Raw genomic sequence first — 24,816 nt, 5'->3', positions numbered from 1 at the left:
AAGAAGAAGCAGAAACCGGCTCTGATCAGATGAGACGTCTGCGGTAAGTGCCTGGATGTGAATATTATTCTGTATCTGCACTGTGTGACTTGGAGGGATAATGTTATCTGTAAAATCCCTTAGGCTGCATTCTCACATTTGTGTGAAATGTCCGTGTGCTGCCAGATGTTTTTGTCGGATGGTTCACGGACTCGTAGAGTTTTATAGATCCATTCACACATCCATGAAAATCACGGATCTGAGAATGAGATCTAAGAGGGTCAGAGAATGTCCTGTTCTGATCCAATATTGAGGATTAGAATAGGACATGCTCAATGCAGGGCAGCACACCGACACTGCACACAGATGCAGGAATGTAGCCTTATTATGTATAGCACAGTCACTTAGTATATAGTGTACTCACTTATTATGTATAGCGCCATCCTTAGTTATATAGTTTCCTCTTTTATTATGTATAACACCCTCCCTTATTATGTACCATCCTCTCTAGTGGCTCACAGTTGGGGGATCATACTGTGTTAGGGTCAGCATACTTTTCCCTGGGAGTTGAGGTGGGGTACAGTAGGGTCATTATACTGTGCATGTGGAGGAATTCACCATGGGGGTATTATACTGTGTTTGGGGGGCCCTTTTATTGGCATCACACTTTATGGGGCAATGAAAGAGATCTAGGACGTCAGCAGGAGGAAAATTACTATGTAAAGGATGGAAAGTTGTGAGATCTGATCTTTGGTGACCCCGACAATTATTTAATTTTTTTTTTTTGGGGGGGGAGGGCCCAATCAGAGCTTCTGCTATGGGGCCCCATGATTCCTATGTATGCCCCTGTATATATATATTCATCCCACAATGTCACATTCATGGTAGAAGAGAGGGATTGGTAAGATGGGACAACCATTACAAACCAGCCACCTGATCAGACGTTATTGAACACCTTTCCAGAAGCTTTAATCAATCTTATCTACTGTTATTTTCTGAAGAGAGGAAACAAATGTCCTAAAAATAAAAAAATATAAAAATGAAAGTTAAAAGAAAATAAAAATAATAATAGGCTCACCTCCACTATGAGCATTTTTTGCTCTTCTAATAATCCAAGCTTCCCTAATTGTTCTTCCATTTGCTCCTGCGTCTTCATATTCCTCTCCAGCACAAATGATGCATGCTGGGGCTGTAAGAGCTGTAATAGAAGCCTAGAAGAACCATCAGAGGTCAGGCCCATCTGGTTACAGAAAGAACACAGATACACGCTGTATAAGACAATGGGATGGAAACAAGATTTAAAAGGAGTTATCAAACACTTTTATACTCCACTGGAAAGGTCATTAATATAAGATAGGTGGGGGTCCAACCATCGGCCCCCCGATGATCAGCTGTCATCACCTCTGGCAAGATGCAGGCAATGTTCAAAGTGGAACAAAACCGCTCCGTACACTGCGGCCGCTGCCGGGTGCAGACCAGCTATTGAGGAGTACCGGAGGTGATCTGCAGCACCAGGCAGTGGCCACTGGGGTGCGCTCTGTTCACAAGTTACATCCGGCCGTTGCCAGAGCTATAAACAGCTTATTGGTGGGGAGCCAAGAGTCGGACCTACAACGATCTGATATAGACCACCTATTTTATGCATAAATCATCTGCATTAAAGTATTAGAGAACGTCTTTAAGAGCCCTGCATTTTCAGAGCCAAACTTCAGTCAACATCTAATAACCAATTACAAGGTCTTTCTTAGGACTCGTTCACACGAATGTATTTTCAGTAGGAAAGTTGTCTGTGGAACAAATGGACGACACTCAGACCAATGGGATTCAATGGGAAAGTGCAGAGGAGTCATTTTTCTTTTTTGTCACTGATCGAATCTGTGTGTGAGCAAAAAATAAAGAAAGAAAATGGCAGCATGTCCTCGTTTCATCCGTCAGACAAGATTCACCCATTCAAGTCTATGGGTACAGAAAAAAATCTGCTTTATACAGATACATTGCAATCCTGTAGCCCTGGAAACTGTAAATGGTTAAAAAGCCAGATTAGATCTGGACTGCACATGGACGACAAGTGAGAAAAGAATTCTCCCACTTTTCTGGATGAAACTCTGAATGATATTTTATCTGCTTGTGTGAACAGGCCCTTAGAGGTCTCGACAAGACGGAGGAGCTGATCCAGAGTGGCCAGGTAAAGCTAGCAGTCCAGGTAATGGCGGATACGGAGGCAACCATCCACATCGTGCTCCATGCCCTTCTAATCTGACGTCCGTGACAGTGATGCTCAGTGTAAAGCCTGAGCTCAGGAGATGTGGGCTCGGACCCTGTTCAGACACACTGGAACTGATCAATCTCCATTCAACATTATGAACGTAAACCTGGAGCACTGGCCCCACTCAAATATATTGTATTATGGTCAAATCATTCCCTTTAGGAGCTGAGTGCTGTGTAATAGAGGAGGATAAGGCCCCCCGTATACAGCCATCTATTCTCTGATAGGCGAGAGGGCAGAGACGTCATCTCCTCCTTTCTGATAATGTCCCCTGTATCCTGCTGACAGTGATTGTGCCATCCCAGCCGGTGACACTAGAGCCGCTCCCCGCTCTTAGGCTATGTGCCCATGTAAAACCGTCTGCCATGCCAAGCAATGTGAATTGGGATGTGCTGTGCACATGATGCGCTAATTAGCGCGCCGAATTCGCATTGCGTTGCAACACGCAGCATGACCATTTCTACCGCGATTACGCGGCCATTGAAAAGCAGCAAACCCGCAGGTATATGTGGATTTGCTGCTTTTCAATTAAATTCAATGGCCGAGAATTTGCAGCGTAATCGGGGTGCGTGTGGCACCCAGGATGAAGAAGAGACTACAACTCCTCTTCATCCCGGCTACCAAGCGGTGAAAAAAAGAAATAAATAAGCTTAAAAATAAAAAAACCCCTGTATACTCCCCTCTCCGGTCTGCTCCCGGCGGCGTCCTCTCTCCTCGGCGTCCAGTGGTGTACTGGCAGGACCTGCGGTGACGTCATCTAGTCAGCTGATGGTCACGCGACTGCTGACGTCAGAGGTCAGGTGATGGTCGCGTGACCTTCAGCTGACTAGATGACGTCACCGCAGGTCCTGCCAGTATACCGCGGGACGCTGAAGAGAGAGAACGCCGCCGGGAGGAGACTGGAGAGGTGAGTATACAGGGTTTTTTTTATTTTTAACTTTTTAATTCTTTTTTTTTTACTATAGATGCAGCATTTAAAGCATCTAAGTTGGTCACACAATATAAATCCATGCCGGTTGCGAAAATGCTGAAAAAATGCTGAAAAAACACTTCTCTCTGGCAGAAAAAATGCATGTAAATCTGCTACGTGGGCACATAGCCTTAGCGTGTATGTGCTGTACTTATCATTCAGGACTGTGCAAAGACCTGCCTGTGACCAAAAGAACAACAAGGCTGTGTGCACACGCTGCAGATTTGGTGCGTTTTTCAATGGAACAGGCTGCCACGAGAGGTGGTGAATTCTCCTTCAATGGAAGTCTTCAAACAGAGGCTGGACAGACATTTGTCTGAGATGGTTTAGTGAATCCTGCATTGAGCAGGGGTTGGACACTAGGACCCTGGAGGTTCCTCCAATTCTAATGTTCTAGGATTCTATGTATAAACACCAGCTGCAATCTTCCATGGAGAAGTAACTGTGGTTTCAGGAGAACTTGCAGCAGAAGGTCTGTGCCTTCCGCTAGCTCCTCCCCCTTCCGCTAGCTCCTCCCCCTTCCTTCTTTAAAGAGTATTAATAGCACTAACTGTCATCTATCTCACTAATAGGAAAGTTTGTCTTCACTGAATACAGATTTTACAGATGTTACCGCGAATTGAGACTGAAAGATCAATCCAGCAGGAAAAAGAAGACTTCTCTGATAAGATTATAAAATTACTTATTTTCATGTGTAATATTAATTTACAAAACAAAAATTAAAACAACGGTTATTCTTTAACTAATAAAGCACTTAGGACACGGATTCATTAAGACTGGCCATATTCAAGCTGCTCTTGATGAGGGAGCGTGCTGGAGTCAGACGGTCCAGATTCATTAAGTGGCACATGAATTATGCGCTTCTGACAAGTGGTGTGTGCACCTTGCCACAAATCTTACTCCAGTCACGGACTGGAGTAAGATTTCTGGTGTAAGGGAAGCCACAGTTCGCTATGAATTAGACAAGCTGTGGTGCCACACTTCCATCCTGCCCCAACTCTGCCCATTTTGGTGAAGCTGGGCAAAACTGACGTGAAAACACCAAACGTCACAACATTTTTGATCAACTCAACAATGCACAAAAATTGTGACTTTTCAAAGTGATTTACACCAGAATTCTGGCATAATTGCATTGATCAATCAGGACTATAGTGTCCTAAGTTTTTATACTTCATTAAAACATCCTCCTCCTCCCAAGAGGTGGTCCTAGGTACTGACCCTCGCAGTGTTCGGTCACTTCTGCTGCAGGACTGCTCGTCCGGCTTCTCGGTACAGATGAGATCCTCTATATACCTTGCCCTAATGAAGCCGGCACAGGACCACGTCCACAGCTGCCCCCTGTGTGTGGAGGCCGTCCACTTCTATTACAGGGTCCTAGTACGGAGTGATCAGCTCTGGATACAGTGGGGTGGTCTGTTCTGGCAATGTCATGTATACATTGCTGGGGGGCTCCCAGTGATGTCTGAGCACATAAGCTGAATCTATGGCAGTTCTGTGATGGATCCTCGCAGTCAGTGATGGAGGAAAAGCCTCATGGAAGATTCAGCCGGACAAATCCACAACTGTGGACTGAATGGAGGCAGAGAAATCAGTGGCTGCAAACAAGACATTTCTTCTTGTAGATTCCCCAGATGATTGGGAATAGTTGCTTGAAGATGTAAGACCCCGGTCAGGTGATCGCTGTTATTAACTCCTTTTGCCTAAAAAAAATACAAATAAAATCTGCAGTCACTTTTGATAATTTTTGGTCACAGCTTCGAGCCTTAGTCTTTCTTCTCTAATTCTATCCAGTAATGGAGATTACAATGATAGCAGACACGGTACCATCTAGAGCCACAATACATTTATATGGAAAGGAGTTCTAGAATAGCAGAAAATGGCTGTTTTGTCACAGAAACAATCACATTAAATAGGATCTGTCACTTGTCATAAATCTAGAACATTTATTTGGTGTAAATGCCGCTGTTCTTCTGAATCTGGGATTGGTTTATTCCCTTTTCCATCTGCCACTCCACTCCTCTTACTTATATATTCATCTTGTCCCTTTAGCTAAGTGGTAGTGATACAAAACTCTTCTACATGGGGGTCTTTTTAACCCCTTAATGACCGGAGCATTTTCCAGTTTTGCATTTTCATTTTTTGCTCCCCTTCTTCCCAGACCCATAGCCTTTTTATTTTTAGTACAATATGGCCATGTGAGGGCTTATTTTTTGCAGGACAAGTTGTACTTTTAATCCCATCACTGGTTTTACCATATCATGTACTGGAGAACGGGGACAAAAATTCCAAGCGCGGTGAAATTGCAAAAAAAATGCAATTCCACGGTTGTTTTTTTTTACCACGTTCACTGAATGCTATAACTGACCTGCAATTATGATTCTCCGGGTCATTACGAGTTTGTAGACACCAAACATGTATAGGTTCTTTTTTATTTAAGTGGTGAAAAAAAAATCCAACGTTTGCTAAAAATGGCGCCATTTTCAGAGACCCATAGAGTCTCCATTTTTCGGGATCTGGGGCCAAGTGAGGGCTTATTTTTTGCGTGTCGAGCTGATTGCCCGTTATTTCATTTTATTTCAATGTTGTGCCGACCAAAAAACATAATTCTGGCGTTTAGAATTTTCTCGTTACGCCGTTTACTGATCGGATTAATTCTTTTTTTTATATTGATAGAATGGGCGATTCTGAACGCAGCAATACCAAATATGTGTATGCGTTTTTTCTTTATTATTATTTTATTTTGAATGGGGTGAAAGGGGGGCGATTTAAACTTTTATATATTGTTTTACCTTTTTCATAATTTTAAAAACATTTTTTCCACTTTCTGCATGCTTCAATAGTCTCCGCAGGAGACCAGAAGCTGCAGTTACCTGATCGGCTCGGCTTCAGAAAGGCGATGAGCAGATTGCCTCTATGTAGCAGAAATGCTCATGTGCTATGAGTGCCAACCACTAGGTGGCGCTCATAGCAAGCAAGACATGACAACCACAGGGGTCTGTTGCAGACCCCGGGTTGCCATGCCCACGCATCGGTAACCTGCGATCACGTGACAGGTCACCGATGGGCGGGGCTATTGCCGCTGTCGGAGACTGACAGCGGCATTTAAGTGGTTAACAGCTGCGGGTGGATCGCAGTTCCACCAACGGCTGTTGCAGCCACATGTCAGCTGTAAGAATCAGCTGACATGTGCCTGGTTCAGTGCGGGCTCAGCGCCGGAGCCAGTGCTGAACCGGGGGTGATGGCCTGGGGTGTACTAATACGCCCCTGGCCAGTAAGGGGTTAAAGACCACTCCGAGTTGGCTAAAAAGACTACTTTACACAAGGCGTAAAGTGCCATATCTTAGAAACGAAGGGGCACAGGAAAGAAAAACAAAATGACGCAGATTCATGAGAACGGAAAAAATTACACATTTATGTCAAGTGACAGCTTCTCTACAAAGGAAGTTGTTCAACAGAAAAAGTTGTCTTAATGTACTTAAAATAAAAACAGCTGAAACTTCCTGTAACACGGCTGGGTGTGGACCCACTGCTCCTGGGGCCGGGCTTACCCTGGAGTGGCGTGACTAAGCAACTAACTGGTTTTCACTAGCGCCTCTGGTGGCGAGGATAGTCTCGGCCGCAGGTAGTCGCCAGGTACCACTCCTGATCTCTGCAGGACAAAGCAGGGTTAAATTCCTGCAGAGACCGGCCACGCCCCCTAAGGCCAAATGGAAAACACCATGCTGTTGCAGCTGTGCAGAGGAGAGCGGCAAGAGGCAAACCTCAGCGAGCCGACCTGATGGGAGGAGACGCCGAACGCTGACGATGGAGAGTAGGATAACGCTGAGGAGGCACGTGAGTTACTGCTGTGACAGCACCCCCCTTACGCCCCACTGTTCTTTAGGCCAACCCGACGGAGAAACTGCTCAAAAATCACAGGGGGGAGAACGATGTTGTCGGCAGGCTCCCAAGACCTTTCCTCAGGACCGAAACCCCTCCAATCAACTAGACAGGCAGGTGTGGAAAAATGCTGCATAGTGAAAATGGTTTAAAAAGTAGAAGTGGGGAGTGTGGCCTGGGCTTGGCTGATGTAGGTTGCAGAAGAGCTGAGCTCCGTACAGGCAACCAAATCAAAGCTACCTCAAAGCAATTTAAATGAGGAAATCCCAAATGCTCCTACAAAATCCGTCTGGGGAACGTCTCAGGAGTATTTTGAGACCTTCCCTGAAGAAATCGCACCAAAATTGAAGTTGTTCCAGCTACTTGAAGCCGGCGGCTGCACTTTCCCACCATCAGAAGCACAGCTCAAGTTCCCAAGGAAGAAGAGGGAAGGCGACAGCACCTCAGGCACCATTAACAAGCTGTGCCTCATCACAAACCCACATCCTTCCTGACACCCTTGGATCACGAAAAGGGCGACCGAGGTCCCACACAGGAAGGCACGGAGGAGAAGATCCAGCACCACGGTGAGGAGGACAGCGCAGACTGCACGGAGGGAGCGAAGAGGACACCGGATCAGCGGAGACATAGTACAGGCTAGTACATACTCCCCCGTCCCGTCCCCCCCTACTACCCGGCGAACGAAGGAATCATCGCGTCCTTCTCAGCTCCCACAGTGTGAATACAGACTGCTGACTGCTCTGCATTTAAATATTAACTGGCCCTTGTGGCACATTGCACATATACATTGCAGTTCTGTCTCTTTTGGAACTCAGAGTGTGAATACAGATTGCCATCTGCATATCACAGCTACAACTCCCCTAACACCTACAGTGTTACACCTGACAGTCAACTGCCTCAACAGCAGAATCTAAGTGCATCTCGCAGCACTAATTGGAATTGCAAAACGTAACTCTGTTCCCTACTTGAATCTACAGAATTACTTCTGCCAACTGCCAATCTTGAGCATAGATCACATCTGAATGCAAAATCTATGACACATATAACACGACAAAGTTGTGACTTCCTCAATTTTGGCACAATAAATCAGTGCTACTGATCTCTTAAGGTTCAATTCTCGTATCATTTACTTGGATCCCCTACAAAACTCTCCTATGTTCAGGCAATAGGTCTCAACCTGTCACTGGAAAAGAAGGAAAATCATATTAAACGTTAGGATTACAGAGTCCCACGGACTTATTTCCAACCGTCTAACTTGTATTTTTCTCACTTAGTAATACAGGTTAATTATATCTCTGACAGATTACCCCTGCTTGGTTGTTATCATTTAATATCCAATAACATTTTTTTTTCTTTACAAAAACCTATAAACTACAGACGTGTCGGATAAACTCATTTCAAAATCAAATCCTGTCTAAAAATTTCAAACATGAGCTCTACTAAAAAAAGTGCTACTGCAAGTAGCAAATCCTCTAATTCTACAAATAAATCTAAAAATCCTGCCGAGAAAAATCCTCATTACCACACATACTGTAATACCCTGGAGGACTCTCCAAATACAGCAAGCCCTCTCAAGTCCAGATCTCCCCTCAAAAGGGAAGAAACATCAACCTCCAGAAAAAATTCCCAAAAAGAAGTGTCACAAACTTCTTTCCAAAATCCCTCTTCCTCTATCCTATCCCCTCCAACAGTCATAAACAAGGACCATCCTCCTTCAATCGCACCTAACAATCTGAACTTTCTGGGAATGGACACCTCAATATCTCATAAAAGATCAAAACCTGAAAGCTGGGGTCACAAGGGCACAGTGTGCCAGGATCACGCTGAGTCTGACTCAGACTCTGACTTCACAGACTCATCCCCAAATCATAGCCCGGAAAAAAATAAGCAGAAAACAGATCACGGACCTAAGACCCCCGATAAAGCTTCTTACAATTCAGGCAGTTACAAGGAATTTCCACCTCCCTCAAATAACACTGAATCTTACATGTTAGAATTGGCCAGAGTGATCAACGATAATATGAAAATTACTCTGGACAAACAAACAGAAACAATAAATTCCACTTTCCAAGTTTTCAATAAAAGACTGGAGGATTATGAAAAAAGACTTACTCTTGTAGAAGTCAAAACCGAAAAAACAACAAACGACCAGTATAATACCCACGCAGAGATCAACAAGCTCAGAGCAAAACTTGTGGATTTGGAGGACCGTAACCGCAGGAACAACCTCAAAATACGAGGTATCCCGGAGACGGTCCCACCACAAGATCTATCTGAATACGCTAAATCAGTGTTCAAAAAATCTCTGCCCTTATTATCCAATCAAGAACTCACTATAGACAGGATCCACAGACTACCCCGTCCCAACTCAGTTGCAGCCGACACCCCAAGAGATACAATCTTACGAATTCACTTCTACCAAACAAAAGAAAAAATTCAAAACTTTATCAAGGTAGAAAAAACCTTTCCTGAACCATTTAAAGATCTAAAAATCTACACAGACCTGTCTAAGGAAACAATAGATGCCAGAAAATCCTTCAGAGACACCACGACATATTTGAGAGAATCGGGAGTGCCCTACAGATGGGGCTTCCCGCTAAAACTATTAGTTTTTCACAAAGGAAAAACCATCGTTCTTTTCTCCCCCGAGGAAGGGCGTAAATTTATTGCCTCGCTGAAGGACGATTCCTCATTTAAAGTCCCTCCTCTCTCCCAAAGGGACAATCGTTGAACTTCCGGCTAACCATTACCTTTTCTAAAAATTTGTTTACTGCTTAAAGCTGCAGTTTCCCTCCACGTTGTTGAAGGATTTAATGTTATGTTATAATTATATAACCTTTTCATCATACAGGTATTATGCGTTTCGTAGTGTGTTATATACCAACTGTATGCAATCCTAACTGGACCTCTTTCACACTGGGATTTTCTCTTCTAACAACTTGGTTGTTCTACATTGGACAATTTCACAAACTTTTTTCCCCCAGAAAAAAAACCCTATGGACTAGTAGGTATCTCCTGGAGGTTTGTCTAGAAGTCGTGATTTTATTACACAAATATTCACTTCGCTCATCACGTACAATCCTAAAGTTGTGTTATTGTTCTCATTTGTTTGTTGTTTGCATTGTGAATTGTTCACACATTTTATGACACATTTATAATAACTCACCTGTGTAGTCATCTAAAAAGCTTTAACATACTACCTGATTCCAACTCCTAAATCTCTCCACCTTTCCCAATTGAATATAAGCATTCTCCAACTTGAGTATTAAAATATCATCATATAATGTTAAGGGACTAAATAGCCCGAATAAAAGATTCTTCCTCTGGAAAGAAATTAACTCCCAAAAAGCGGACATTATCTGTCTACAAGAGACAAAATTCTCTGAATCCAATCATCCCAAATTCGGCCACAAAAACTTTACTAACATTTTTGAGTCTACAAACAAGAATAAAAAAAAAGCGGGGGTCGCCACTATAATCAAAAATACCGTCCCCTTTAAACTTGAAGAAGAGGTTTCTGACCCTAATGGCAGATATCACATTCTTGTTTGTGGGGTCAATAACAAGATTTGTACAATTGTAAACATTTATGCTCCCAACAAAAGACAAATCAGCTTTCTTAACAAGGTGATGAAAAAGATTTCCAAAATCAAGAAGGGAGAACTGTTTATACTGGGTGATTTCAATATGGTTCCTGATGGTCATATGGACTCCTCATCCCCCAGAAGATGTCTATCTGCTTCCCTAAACCCGTGGCTAATAAAAAACGAGCTGTTTGACGCATTTAGGTGTATCAACACTACCTCAAAAGAGTACACGGTTTTTTCAGACGTCCACCAGACTGAGTCCAGAATAGACCTTATTCTAACTGATGTCTTTTCCATCTCAAAAATTGAAATTCTCCCAAAAACTATCTCTGACCACTCCCCTTTGCTGGGAGAAATTAGGTTAGGCCCACCCCTCACTAATAGCTTTCTTTGGAAATGCAACCCGTCCCTCCTTTATTCACCAGAGTACAGATCTATAATTGAGGAAAATTTAAAACAATACTTCAATGAAAATGAAGATGAAACCATTAGTCCATTTACTCTCTGGAATGCTCATAAGGCAGTCCTCAGAGGGACATTGCTGAAACTGTCATCCTCCATCAAAAAGAAAAATAGGGCTAAAATTATAGAACTCCAAGCCTTAATTAGATCTAAGGAGGAGATCCAAACCAACACTTACCCACCCTCTCGAAAAATTGGCCAAGAAATTCATAATTTAAGTGTAGAACTCAAAAAAGAATTATTTGCCCCCTTTGAATCTCTAGTCAAGAACTCACAATTTAAAGTATATGCATCCTTGAACAAACCGACTAAATTTATGATGAACCGTATTAAGAAAAAGAGGATACAAAACAGGATTAATAAAGTTCTATCGGAGGATGGCACACTTAAACATCACCCAAAAGAGATAGTCTCCATTTTTGAGAAATACTATCATAAACTATATAATATTAACACAAATGATTCCATACCAAAGCCTAACAAAGAACTCATCAACAAATTCCTTTCCTCAATTAATCTACCAAAAGCCAGTAAACATGACTTAGAAACCTTATCATCCCCCTTTACAGAAAAAGAGGTCGTCGAGGCATTAACACAACTAAAACCCTATAAATCCCCAGGCCCCGACGGATTCACCAACGAATATTTCAAAACGTTCGAATCTATTCTTACCCCTCACCTCACCCAAGTATTTAATAAGGCAGCGTCTCAGGGCTCATTCCCAGACGAAATGCTGGAAGCCATAATCATACTTATACCCAAACCCAAAGGAAATCCGGAGGATGTCAAAAACTTCAGGCCCATCTCCCTTATAAACACCGATGCCAAACTATACTCCAAAGTGTTGGCAAATAGATTAAAATCTATATTACCTACCTTAATAAACAATGATCAAATTGGCTTTGTCGAAAAAAGACAATCTACAGATGGAACGAGACGCCTCATTAATATTATCAAATTATTGAATTTATCCAAAACCCCATCAATCCTCCTGACTCTTGATGCTGAAAAAGCGTTCGATCGTCTCAACTGGCTATATTTAAAACTTGCACTAATGAAATTTGGTTTTGTCAAAAAAATTTTGTCTTCCATCCTCGCGTTATACTCTAACCCCTCTGCCAAAATATACGCCAACAATCACTTATCTAGCCCAATAAAAATAAATAACGGAACCAGGCAGGGTTGCCCCCTATCACCTCTTTTGTTTGCTTTGGCAATTGAACCCCTCGCACAAAAAATCAGGGAAAATCAAAATATCAAAGGGATACAGGCAGGCTCCCCACAATTTACAATTAGTCTGTTTGCAGACGATATTCTCCTTACACTAGCTGACCCCCTCAATTCGGTCAAAGAGGTAACAAACACCCTGGAAAAATTCTCGGAAATATCGTATTTCAAAATAAACAACAAAAAATCAAAAATAATCCAAATCAACCTAAGCAACTGCATAATAAATAAAATCAAAAAAGACTTTAACTACGATTGGGAAGAGGAAGAATTCACATACCTAGGAATCATCATCACAAAAAATATAAACTCAATTATCACCAAAAATATGGTTTCAATTACAGAAACAATAAAGACTTACAATACTTTAACGACAAAGACGTATCGTGGCTAGGCAAATCGCTAATCCTGAAAGCATTTGCACTTCCTAAAATCTTATACGTACTAAGAAACCTTCCCTTAATTATTCCCGCCCCATACATAACCAAGATGCAATGCCTTATCAATACATTCATTTGGAGCGGTAAAAAAGCGAGGACCCCGACAGCTTTGCTATATAAAAGCAAAGTTAACGGTGGCATTGGTCTCATCAATGTGAACACTTACTATTTAGCAAATTTAATTAAACAAAGCCAATACTGGTTACATTCAAAACACCCTCCAGCATGGATTGAATTGGAGACATTGCTCAATGGTAACCTTCTTCCCCAAAATCTACTCCTTAATAATCTTTTCAAAAAATCCCGGTATACTCCATCCCACCCTATCTTCCAAGCTGCTTTATTTGCTCGGGGAAAGTTCATTACTCTCAATAGAAGCAAAAACAATTCAAATAACTCACTGAATTTTCCTCTTTCATATATCGCAGCAATCTACAATCACCCATTCCCCTCTCATTGGCCCATCATAGGCATAAGCAAAATCAAAGACATTTTTAACAGTAGCAATTTTATTCCCTTCGCAGAACTAAAATCCAAATTTAAATTGACATCCGACGAGTTCTTCTACTACTCAATGACTAAGGACATGATTGGAATATTTCTATCCAGCAGGAAATCAATGTCTGAGGCCTCTATAAACTTACTTCGTAATACAAACCATAACATCTTCTGGAGTCTGAAATATATTTACTCAAGTTTTAACAAAGACGCATTTTTAAAAAAAACTACATTCATGAAAAAATGGGAAGTAGACTTAAATACATCCTTCACAATGGAGATGTGGGAAAACGCCCTCTGCTCATCATATTCCTCCAACATTTGCATGGCGTTACATGAGGGATACTATAAAACGTTATCACGTTGGTACTATACCCCTTTAAGGCCCTCGCATATAGACCCCAACAATTCCCCTCTCTGTTGGAGAAATTGCGGGCAATACGGAGATCTGATCCACATTTTCTGGAACTGCCCCAAAATTAAAAAAATCTGGGCTCAGACGTCTAAACTAATTAATAACCTAACCAACCAAGAAATCGCCCTTACACCTCAGAAGGCTCTCTGGTCCTTAGAGTTGGAATCACTGACCTCACACACTAGATACCTTATCATCCACATATGTTTGGTAATAAAAAATTCAATCGCATATAACTTGAAGAAACCAGATCCCCCTCGTTTCTTCGAACTTCTAGGCAGAATCTCACTCCATAAATCGTACGAGTTCAGATATGCTTCCAGCATAAATGGCTCAACAAGAAACTTAAAAAAAATGGTCATTATGGTCAAAAAAATTCCCCGATTAAAGAGAAACCATAGACAGACAATAGTCATTCCCAAACCTTTCACACAGGTTTAACATGTTGTTCCAATGTGTCATTGCTAAGCGTATTTGCTTTTACTTGTTCTGTTTTGTTTTGATTTATATTATCTTGGATAAACAATGCTAATGTACCTGATTACCCTCCTTCCCCTTTCACAAATTCTTCCCCCCCCCCTTTCCATCCCTCCCCACCCCCCCCCATACGAACCATGTTCGAGTTCGTGTTTAAATGTTGATAAAATTCAATAAAAATATTGTGAAACAAAATTAGAAAAATTTTGTCTCTGTCCAAATATATATGGACCTAACTGTAAGTGGCAGTGGTCTAAATTGTACAAGTTGGCCTAGTCATGAAGGTGAAACAAGGGTGAAGGGGTTAAAGAACTGATTAGCTCTTCACATCACATGGCTATCATTATCAGAAGGGATATTTTTACCAGTTTTAAAATTACATTCATTGGGCAAGAAAAAAGCGAAAAGGACATCTACAGAATGGGAAGAATAGAACCAAGCAACAGCACATGTGAAAAAGACTTGGGTATAATAATAGATCACAGACTGCACATAAGTCAACAGTGTGATGCAGCAGAAATAAAGGCAAACAGTTCTGGGATGTATTAAGAGAAGCATAGAATCTAGATAAAGGGAAGTAATTATCCCCCTCTACTCCTCCATGGTCAGACCTCATCTGAAATACTGTGTCCACTTCTGGGCACCACATTTGAAAAAGACATCGAAAAACTGGAAGTTCAGAGAAGATCCACGAGGATATTGAGCGGACTGCAAACTATGTCCAACGAGGAACGGTTAAAGGATCTGAGAATGTTTAGCTTGCAAAAAGAAGGCCAAGAGGAGACTTAATAGCTGTCTACAAATATCTGAAGGGATGGGACAGTGTAGAGGGATCATCTTTATTCTAATTTGCACATGGAAACAAGAGAAGCAATGGAATAAAACTGAAAAGGGAGCAGATACAGATTAGATATTAGAAAAAACATTTTGACAGGGTGATCAATGAGTGGAACAGGCTGCCACGAGAGGTGGCGAGTTCGCCTTCAATAGAAGTCTTCAAACAGAGGCTGGACAGACATCTGTCCGGAGATGGTTTATTGAATCTTGCATTGAGCAGGGGGTTGAACACGATGAACCTGGAGGTCACTTACAGCTACGAATCTATGATTCTATTCAATGGCCCCAATTTTGATAGGTTGGGGTATCCTCATTATGAAAAAGCTAAATCTGTATAGTAATATTATGGACCAGGTTATCAATGAGACTTCTGATGCTCTGGCAGAAATCTCTTTAGAATTAGAACAGACATGTAGAGTAGCAGATTTCTTACTGGCAGCTCAAGGTTGTGTGTTCATTCGTGGAGGATTAATGTTGTATCTTTGATAGCTCTGAAGTTGTGATTGAGCATCTCAAGAATGTAAAAGAGCTCCAAGTGATAGCATCCAAAATAGGTTCCCTAGGAGCTCAGTTGATTGAGTTCTTTGTTTCATTCCTCAAAACCTATTGTTGCAATTTGTGTTATTATAATTCTAGACATTGCAAATACACATGAAGATTCGAAATAGAAACAGTGTACTTTTAAGCTTGAAAAAGTAGCTATTGCTTTTAATTTTGTGATTCATAGAGTTGTTTACGTGCAAAACAAAGGTGGGAACTGATGAAAATAATCCGTATAGCTATTATAACAAGTAATATAACATATTGGCAAATGATGGATTATATGTCAGCTTTATAAAGTGATGTTTTGTTTCAGCTAAAAGAAACCAATTCTAATCAGGGGCGTATCTAAGGGGGTGCAGGTGTGGCATTAAACTTCAGTGCAGCCGGCCAGGGGGCGCCATCGGGCCACCTAAAGTCGCGGTCATGCGCGTCTCTGCCGCCCCCATAGTGGGATTCAGCTATTAGCTTGATGGCCGGCTCAGAGAAGGTGCAACAACGGCTCCCAGCAATCAACTTTACTCACGTCTTTCATGCACAAGAACAATTCAAGCACTGACTTCCCGCACTTCTGGGTCAGGGCGACGTCAGCAGAGTCATCAGATTATACTGCTGATGACACTCTTCAGCGACACATAGGCGTGAAGAATGTCTGTTGGTGTGGCAAGCGCTCCAATTAAACTGAAGGAACCAAAGAATTATTGTAATGCTGGGTGAATTTGAGGAGACAGTATGGAGAGAATGTGTGAAGAAACAGTACGGAGAGCGAGGGGAGAATGTGTGAGGAAACAGCATAGTGAGCGGGGGTGAGGAATGGGTGTGGAAACACTGCGGGGAGGGAATGTGCGAGGAGCAAGCGTGAATGGGTGTGTGGAAATAATGAGGAACGGGGGGGGGGGATGTGTGCAGAAATAGTATAAGGAATGGTGGGGGGGGGGGTGTCAGGAGACAGTATAGGAGGAGAAAAGTTTGTGCGGGCACATAATAGAGACTGGGTAATGTGGGGAAAGGGGTAACATGAAGAGACAGTGTGAGGACATATCAAGGAGGAGACAGTACATGTACTGATGGTGGTTCTGGTGTTGTACTGTACTGATGAGGGTTGTGATGCTGTATTTTTGCATACTGCTGGTAGTTATGTTGATGTATTATTGTGCAGTTATTGGTTCTGATCCTGTACAGATTGAACAGTCCATAACTTATAAAATTACATGATACATGGCCATATTAATAAAGTGTTGTGCTGTCTGACAAGAGTTACTCTGTTTTTATTTGTTTTAGGAAAATTAAAAGGGTTGTTCAAATTTGTGATGAAAGTCTGCAATCACTGACAGCAGACCTCTGAATTCTCACCGTGCGCATGTGCACTGCATGCGGTCAGGACTCTCTGGCACTAGTGGTGAGAGCAGGAAATCTTGAAACCACAGTTATGCGATTTGCATACACTTGGTCACATGCCAACTAGACATGCGTGGCCTCATTCTATACAAATGACTTGAGTGAGGCTGGTCACGTTTAGTTGGAATGTGGCCAGAAGTATGAAAATCTCATACTTGCACTCACATGACCTTTCAGGATTCTCCTGTGCTGGAGGAAAGGTGAAAGTGTGCAGTGCATGCGCTGCGAGTATTCAGAAGTCTGCAGCCACCTAGAGTTACTGCCGACTTTAATCACAAACCTGGACAACCCTTTTAATTATAAAATTAAGTACTGTAGCATGCCCAACCTTAACAGCGTGCAATATACTCAATGTCAGGATTCAGCTCTGCTAGCTGGGTCCAGCAGACACCACATGACCACTCGTATGTGATTTTCATACTTACTGTTATGTGACAACTAGCCTTTAATCCTGCTTCTCTTCATGAAATAGGGGCTGTCGTTTTTCACTGAAATTGAGAGAATTAGGAAGAGCAGCTAGTCACGTGACTGTCAAAAAGCAAATCGTATATGAGCGGTCACATGACTACTATTCAAACTGCATGAGCGGTGTGTGTGGGGGGGCGCCAAACTGAATTCTTGCTCCGGGTGCCGGAAAACAGATCTGCCTCTGTGCTAAGCTTCCGATATGGTCAGAAGGTTCTGTAAGACATTGCACTATAGATCAGATATTCTTTCAGAAACAAACCGCCTGGAAGCCTCCTTGTCAGATTTATGCTTAAGTATTAATTATATTTTACTTTAAATATTTCTAATTAAAAAAATAATCAATACAGTAATTATAATCCATAATTTTCCAATATGTTATATTACTTGTGATATGTCTGATATAGTCTAGCTTTATTAAATGATGTTTTGTTTCTGTAAGGGAAATCAAGGCTGAGCCTGCAGATATTGTTAGAAAGTTCTGTACCATGTTATTCCATAGATAAAATGTACTCCCAGAAACCAGGCGTCTGGAGGTCTCCTGCAACAGACTTATCCTTGAGAACTAAGAATTGTAATGTTTAATCTGAACATGCATGGAAACTTTGTTACTGTGAGCCAGAACTTTGGTTTAGATCCTGCACTCTTCTGTAACAGAGTAGGTCCCTCTCTCATTCATAGGGGTCCTGTATACGCATTTTATGTCTCATCTCCATCTCTGAACTGTAACGATTATTCAAAATACATTTTTCTCTCATTCAAATCACCTGTGAATATGGATGTTTTGCTTGGAATACAGATTTCCATGTCATTTCATTATATTGTCTGGGCGTGCGTGGAAACTCCAAGCATGAGAGAAATTTACATTTGAATACTGCACCCTTTTGCAAGAAGGCAGACCCACTTCTCATTCATAGAGGTTTCTGTATAAGGTTTTTATATCTTATCCTTATCTATACCTTTACTTGTAACTTTATTCTAAATAAACCTCCATTTTATTCAATTACCTATGAAGACCTGGTTTGGCCATTCCAGCAGTGTCAGCACTGGCTCTCCCGGGGCCCGCGATCCCTGCGGCCAATCAGAGGTGTCTTTGACGCGCCCCTGGGCCTGTGTCGCGCTGCGTTGCGCACGCGGGAGCTTACCCGGAGCCGGATCTGTTTAGGGTTGTAGTCTCGTGGCGGTGACCCGGTCCGTGCCCAGGGAGTCAAACTAGACGGCAGTCTATTAGTAGTAAATAGTTGATGACTACGCCACCCGTTGAATGCAGCCAGGGGGCTGCTGCTGCAGGGCAGACCGCTGAGGCCGGTGGAAGGATGGTGCAGCGTGATAGTATAACCCCCAACGGGAGGGGTATGGCCTCAGGGCAGCCGACGTGGAAGATGGGGGTAGCAGGAACCACTCAGAGACGGTATGGTAGCGTTCAGGGTCTTTACTGGTAACAACGATAGACCCTCCCGGAGTACTTGCTAGCGAACGGGGCCTGGTCAGTCCTTGAGCAGATGGGATCTCCCCTGGCCAGGCGTAGTTGTAGGCCTCCCAAGCTGACTGTACTCTTCTGGCTACCTTGCTAGAAGCTGATGTAAGTAGCCCACGTCCCTGAGTGTACCGTGTGGTGCTCACCCGTATGGCCGGTGACTCGGGGCCTTCTAATGGCTTCCGCTCCACGATGGCGGTGCTGGTCCCACGCGTGTGACCGGGCCTTCGGGCTTCTGGGCCAGGGGACCTGAAATCCCCTGCCTGACGGATTCTGCTGCTGGGTAGAAGTTAGTCCCCACAGCCTCGGACTCCGGGTCCGGTAAAGAATCTTCTTAGTCAGGGCGAGCTCTTTAGCTGCCAGCCCCTGACTCCTTGTGACTCTGCTGCTTCCTATGCTGCTCTTGTCTCTACTCTTCCTGGACTCCAGGCTCAGGCCCCTGGACAGGGCCTGCCTGTGGAGCAGAGCCCATAGAGCAGCTCTGCTCCCTGTCTTCTCCTCTCAGAACTCCCTACTCTGCCTTAGCCCCAGGTTTATACAGGGGAAGTTCTTCCCCTCCCAAGGCTGGGCAGGAGGTGTGGCATGCACAGGATCCCTGACCAAAGGACCTCCCACCTGCTCTCAGACGTAATATCTCTATCACTGTGACAACCAGACCCCTGGGGTGTCACACTCCCCCCTAGTGAAATTTAGTACTCCGGGACTAAACACTTTTTAGAAAAATATAACAAGGTATATCAAAGAACAATAAAATACAATAAGGAAACACAATAAGATGGTCACGGATGTCCGCAACCGGGTGCAGTTTTGAAAAGCAAGGTGTCCATTTCACCAAAACAGGGAGACGTAACCAGGTAGAGGTCTGTCCTACCCCGAGTCCTTAACAGTCTTTTAGTCCATCCTGGGTTACGCTCCACTAACTGTACAAAGGATTCCCGGTAAATCCACCAAGGACTCCTATAAATAACTGGAAACACATAATATTTACAAGATATGGCCGCTCTCAGTCCTCGGCCAGTGGGGATAAGGATTGGCTGCTCACAGTCCTCAGCCTGGTTAAGGATAGGGGACACACGGGAACAGTTCACACTTGTCCCAACGGGGACCATATTTTAATTAGCAACACAAGTACCCCTATGGGTAACTATGTACAGTTCCACTTTACCGTACTTCAGTAACGGCATCCTCCTGCTCCTTCTTGTGTGTAGGCTTCAGACCCGTCCGGGTCCTCTTGGCTTTCCTCGTATTGGTAGTACTGCAGCTCCTCCTTGGTTAACGTGGAGGGCGTACAGTCCTTTTGCACCTGGGGAGTTCAGGCCTTGCGACCAGGCGTGGAGACGGTCGCCGTTGATGACGCCCGGGGTCAGAGGGTGCAACTTTGGGCCTGGGCGCGGGCTGGTGGTGGTAGTGCCCAGGGCTGGAGGGCTTGGCCGCAGGGCTTGTTGCGGGGGCTGGAGCAGGTCGGTGTCTGCAGCGCCCGGAATCGGCGGCTCCACCAGGGGGCCCGGGAGCAGGCTGACGCTGGCAGCGTCCGGGACAGGGAGACTCCTCTTACCTGCTCCCGCGACCGCTCCTGCGTCACGAGTCTTCTCCCGGCGCTGGTCGGGGCCGGCGACGACTGGGGCACTGCCGATGCTGGGCAGCTTAGTCTGCTGCCGGTCCGCCATCTTGCTGTCCGTTCCTGGTGTCCTCCTCCCCCCTAGTGGACCGTGGCCTACCTTCCGGAGATCCTCTTCCGTAGGCCGCGGCTCCGCAGTCAATCGTCGGGGTAGAGGACCTGGCGTCGCGCTCCTGTGACGTCGGCGTCTGCTGGGCTCCTTCCAGGACCTTACGCAACGTCCGGACGTGAGGCGGGGCTTCAGTTCTCGCGCGCTTTCGGAGTCCACGCCCCTCTTCTTCCCGCGCGGCGTCCCCAAGATGGCGCCGGATGGCGGGAAAACTCCTCGGATGGCGGGAAGAAGGCAGAAGATGGCGCCGGATGGCGGGAAAACTCCTCGGATGGCGGGAAGAAGGCAGAAGATGGCGCCGGATGGCGGGAAAACTCCACGGTAAGTTTGAAAAGTCTCTTTTTCAGGCACGCAGTACCCGGTGGTTGCGGGCATGAAATCCTGCCGACTACGCCAAAGTTGACGCGCCCCTGGGCCTGTGTCGCGCTGCGTTGTGCACGCGGGAGCTTACCCGGAGCCGGATCTGTTTAGGGTTGTAGTCTCGTGGCGGTGACCCGGTCCGTGCCCAAGGAGTCAAACTAGACGGCAGTCTATTAGTAGTAAATAGTTGATGACTACGCCACCCGTTGAATGCAGCCAGGGGGCTGCTGCTGCAGGGCAGACCGCTGAGGCCGGTGGAAGGATGGTGCAGCGTGATAGTATAACCCCCAACGGGAGGGGTATGGCCTCAGGGCAGCCGACGTGGAAGATGGGGGTAGCAGGAACCACTCAGAGACGGTATGGTAGCGTTCAGGGTCTTTACTGGTAACAACGATAGACCCTCCCGGAGTACTTGCTAGCGAACGGGGCCTGGTCAGTCCTTGAGCAGATGGGATCTCCCCTGGCCAGGCGTAGTTGTAGGCCTCCCAAGCTGACTGTACTCTTCTGGCTACCTTGCTAGAAGCTGATGTAAGTAGCCCACGTCCCTGAGTGTACCGTGTGGTGCTCACCCGTATGGCCGGTGACTCGGGGCCTTCTAATGGCTTCCGCTCCACGATGGCGGTGCTGGTCCCACGCGTGTGACCGGGCCTTCGGGCTTCTGGGCCAGGGGACCTGAAATCCCCTGCCTGACGGATTCTGCTGCTGGGTAGAAGTTAGTCCCCACAGCCTCGGACTCCGGGTCCGGTAAAGAATCTTCTTAGTCAGGGCGAGCTCTTTAGCTGCCAGCCCCTGACTCCTTGTGACTCTGCTGCTTCCTATGCTGCTCTTGTCTCTACTCTTCCTGGACTCCAGGCTCAGGCCCCTGGACAGGGCCTGCCTGTGGAGCAGAGCCCATAGAGCAGCTCTGCTCCCTGTCTTCTCCTCTCAGAACTCCCTACTCTGCCTCAGCCCCAGGTTTATACAGGGGAAGTTCTTCCCCTCCCAAGGCTGGGCAGGAGGTGTGGCATGCACAGGATCCCTGACCAAAGGACCTCCCACCTGCTCTCAGACGTAATATCTCTATCACTGTGACAACCAGACCCCTGGGGTGTCACATCTTCACGCTCTCGTACTTTGGAGGAATTGACCGCTGCAGCTGCTCTCCCACCTCCTCCAGATGTCAATGATGTCTGTAGGAGAGGAAAGTGAAGCCAGCACTGAATGTCACGCCAAATATGGCTGCCCTCCTATTATATAAATCTCACTATAACTCCACCACCAGCCTATCACATTCCTAGTTCCACATCCAACCTCCATATCAAACCCTGTAATAAACCCTTCATTACCTGGTCTTGTCAGGACCTCAATAAACCCAGCCTTCTTGAGGGCTAGTTCTGTACGGCCATTAATAATGCACTGGTGTAAATAATGTGTGTGAGGTAAATTGTGTGGAAAACCGGATTGTAATCAAGCAATGATTTCTTCAATTGGACTGCAATGTCCTGAACCATACGACTGGTACCAGTCATGTGACTTATGCTGCCCCAGGACTACAGCCATATTGGCCAAAGCTGTGATATCACAGAGGCACATACCAGCATGTGGAAGCATGGCGACATAGCGATGACATCACAATGGCAGGTGCCGGAATGTGGAATCTATGACATAGCGATGACATCACAATGGCAGGTGCCTGCATACACAGGAGCGCAGGTGAGAGGAGACACACGGGAGCTCACAAACCACAAGGAAGGCAAGAAGAATCGATTGGAGAATAGGGACAGGAGAAGCCAAGAAGAACAGAATAACCCGCTTCTTAGCCTTCACTGAGCCATGACAAGACTGACCGGATGGAAGCGGAGGAGGAGACCCAGGACCCCGTCACATCCACCTGAATGATGAGAAAGGGGAGAAATTATGTAGATTATGTAGCAGAATTACAACTATTCTCGTTACCCATAGCAACCAGTCAGAGCTCAGCTTTTATTACAGGGGTATTCCCATCTCCAAAATCCTCTCCCAATATGGAGTAGGTTGTAGTGGAGAGAAGATTTCCCTTTTTCGGCGCTTCCAGAGGATAAGGATCGTTACAGGTGAATTCTTTTTCTCAAAATCAGATTTATTCGGACACTATATTAAGAACAAACAACGCGTTTCTGCCAGCAACGGCCTTCATCAGGTATAATATGCACTTGTAAGGACTTTAAGGGAAGACAATCTTTATAGACTAGTTACTCTTAAGATGTCGTGTTTTTTTTTTTTTTTCTTTCCTTGACTTGGTTGAATTGATTAGGATTGACACCACACCCCAATTAAGTTAGGAGAGTGGGTAGTTGTTCAGCATTACATTCTAACACCATTCTGTGTACTAGAATGGTATATTTTTTGATATTAGAATGAACATATATATAATAAAATTCCTTTCTCTTATCATTTCCTTCACTTTCCCCTCCTTATATATATAGAAAGAGAAAGTGATATATAATAGTAATTTTAGAATACATAGTTGTGATTAAAATATACCTGGTGATGGTTATATTTATATAAAAAAATAAATTACATAGTACTGATCATAAAAATACATAATTGTTAGTCTAGTATATAAAAAAAAAATCATAAAATATAACAGTTATTTTTACAGGAATGAAATCTTACAATAAAACAAATATTATTTTCAGTATTGGTAAATAGGGCTGTGCATTATTAAATATACATTTTTTTTCTTCTTTTTCCCCCTCACACATTTTCCACTATATCATTAAGACCATCTGGATATAGGGTTTTCAATCTAAAGATCCAAAAAGACTCTTTTCTGTTTAGTTTCTGGAGTTACCTTTATGTCAAATTGTTTGTGGTGTTTGAACTAAAAGGTGTCTGGACAAACTGTGTTTTAAAAAACCTTTTTTGGTGTTGTGTCTGTGGCCATTCATACGCGACCGCAGTGTCTGTGTAGTGCGGCCCACGTATTGAAGACCACAGGCACAATTGATCACGTAGATAACGTGATCACTCTCACAAGTAAGGTGCTGGTTTATATTTATTGTCTTTCCTGTGCTTCTTGATGCGATACATTTTTGTTTGTGACTAATGATATTGCAGCAATGACATTTTTTTGATCCACATCTAAAAACTCCAAGGGGATTTTGTATAGGAGTCTTTTTTGGTCTTAAAGGAGAGAGGGGTTTCCCTAAGACACTAGGCGCAATAATGTTCCCAATAGTAACCCCCCTCTGGAATGTGATACCAGGATTCTCCGGTAGCCACTTTTTGAGAAAGGAATCCCTTCTTAGAATGTACCAATACTTTTTTTAAAAATAATAAATACAAAAATACTGAAAAAATATCATTCAATACCAAAGACAATATTTCAAAATCAGAGAAGTTAGCTCTCATACAATTGAAAAATAATAAAAAATAGTCATCAGACAAGCTGATAAAGGAGGTGGAGTGGTCATTCAGGACAGGGAAACATATCTGCAGGAAGCTCACAATATCCTAGCAGATAAAAAATACTATAAAAAATTAGATACAGATCCTGCAAAAACATTTAAATCAGAATACCACATGTTCATAAATGTAGCATATTCACAAAATATTATCAATAAAAAAGAAAAACGTTTCCTGACAAACAAAAACCCAAACACAGCAATTTTTTATCATTTACCAAAGGTCGACAAAAACCCTGTAGTACCACCAGGTAGACCGATTATTTCTGGTATTGGATCTCTAACTAGTCAGTTATCTCACTATATAGACTTACATCTTCAGGACCTTGTAAAAAAGCTACCGTCTTTCCTCCACGATTCTTACCAACTTATAAAGGAATGTAGTTC

This window comes from Phyllobates terribilis, unplaced genomic scaffold, assembly GCF_046119375.1.
Source record: "Phyllobates terribilis strain yellow unplaced genomic scaffold, ASM4611937v1 Scaffold_154__1_contigs__length_4444370, whole genome shotgun sequence".
NCBI lineage: Eukaryota > Metazoa > Chordata > Amphibia > Anura > Dendrobatidae > Phyllobates > Phyllobates terribilis.
Note: the sequence above shows the minus strand (reverse complement) of the source record.